We start from the raw sequence: 2167 nt of genomic DNA on the forward strand, positions 1-2167 counted from the left end.
CCAGAGGACTCCGAAAGGGTCAAAATTCAAAGTGGCCAGATTGCTCCCAAACTAGAACCAGATCAAAGTGCTCATCACCCTAATTCCAACAGTGTGAACGCCACTCAAATCCGATCTCGTATGAGGGAGAAAGAGCTAGTCAAATGTTTGGTCAAAGTTGGGCCGTGGGTCAAGTTTAAGTGTCCTAAAAATTGACCAAGTCCTGGACATGGAATCTAGCACCCGAGAGCGAGCGAAATTTTTTCCTCTTTAATTTGTCTAATATCCCTTATATTAGACAAAATCAAAGAAATGGCCTATATTTAATAAAAACAAAAAATAAAAATATTAAAATAGGTGGCGGGCCATGACCCCCGCCACCTCCATCGGAACTCCCACAATATATATATATTAAAATAAATATGGGCCGACAGGACATGACCCCCGTCGGTACCCCAACAACCATACTACACACATTAATGTGGTGTAGGCCACCCCTAGTGGACCCTCCACCCACGGTGGAACCACCACTTATATAACAACGAACTTTAATGTTTGTTACAACCCAAAAAAATCATCGCATCAAAAAAAACAAACAACACATTAACAAACCTTTAATTGCATGTAGTTTTTAGAAGGGGCAAAATTTGATCCCACAACCCCTTGATAAAAAACCACCGTTATTAGTCATTGCGCCAACGGTCATGTGCCTTAGGAACTCCACCAAAATTTCTACTTAAACCATTGCTCAGTGAGGGGAGGGGCCAATGGATCCGCGACAACAGAACGAAGAGCGCCGAACAGCAGATGGAAGTAGGTGTGGTAGCATAGAGGAGTCCCCTAGGCAAGGAAAATGTGGAAAATTCCCAAAATATTCCACGGAATATTCTCATGCAGATTCTTTGAGGAATCTTTATGATTCCTTGGGAGGTAAAAATTATTTTTATCAGAATGTAACCAAGTTTACAGTCAATTTTCTCAAATTTTCACAGGGAACGCTATGGCGAGGTCAGGTTCACCTTTTGAGCAGAAAATTTCAGACTCTCAGTGGAGGAGAATCTTCAAGAATCTTGAGGGAATCTTCTAGATTCCTTGGAGGCTGAAATTCGTCAGAGTCAAAATGCAGCCAACTTCATACTCATTTTTCTCAGAATTTCATAGGGAACCTGATGGCGCAGACAAAATTTTTATTTGAGCAACAGATATTCAGATGACCCAGAGGAGGGAATTTTAGAGGAATCTAGGAGGAATCTAAAAGATTCTTGTAGCCCCAGATTTTCACTTTCTCAGAATTTAGAAATTTGATAGTCGATTTTACACTATTCGACGCCACACATCTGATGGTGCACTCAGATTTTCCATTTGAGCATTTCATTTTTCGGACACTTTTCAAAGTGGATTGTAGGTGTCAGCATTCAATGTGCGAGCAGTCCTTTCCATGAGATTCGACGCCACGAGATTGATGGTGCAGCCAAATCCAAAATTTTATCATCCTCTTATTTAGATAACTCCTTGATGTGAGGTATATGCAGTGTGATCTTGTACTTCTTTGTGTCTTTTCTTGAGATGCATTGTGTTGTATAGATCCTTGTTTGATGTTTGATGTGGGATATTGTTTCTTTCTTGATGTGAGATGTACTTATTGTCATGTTTTGATTAATATCCCTTTATCGCCATGTTGACGGGATACTCATGTGTCACCATGTATGTTTGAATTGAGATCCCTTTGATGCCATGTTGGCAGGATGCTCATTATTAACATACGTGAAATTATGTCATGCTGATAGGAGTCCTTTTTTGAATGAGAGTTCCTACAATGGAACATCTCTTGGAGCCACTCCTGCGTGAGGGCATATTCCTTGTATGATAGAGAAAACACATGCATGTACATCATCACTCTTTCCAGCACTTAATGCAACGGCCTACACCATCTTGACACCGGGGCCTGGAGACGTAGTCCCTCCTGGACAAACTCTGTTATCAATGTCTTGTGTTTTATGTTGTTGATTCTTGTCATGTTCCTTCTTCTTTACAACATGCATATATGTTCCTTTATGATCTTTTAAATGAAATTCTAATCACATCACGAAAGAAAAAGATCTTGGTTAAATCTGGGAGTTGAGTCAACTCGAATCAAGTTTGGTATCAGAGCGATCTTTGCGTGGAAGTGAATTTCAAGTTTGAACAA

This window comes from Pinus tabuliformis, chromosome 2_1 (genome assembly GCF_031772625.1).
Source record: "Pinus tabuliformis cultivar Carrire ecotype Pingquan chromosome 2_1, CPIR1, whole genome shotgun sequence".
NCBI lineage: Eukaryota > Viridiplantae > Streptophyta > Pinopsida > Pinales > Pinaceae > Pinus > Pinus tabuliformis.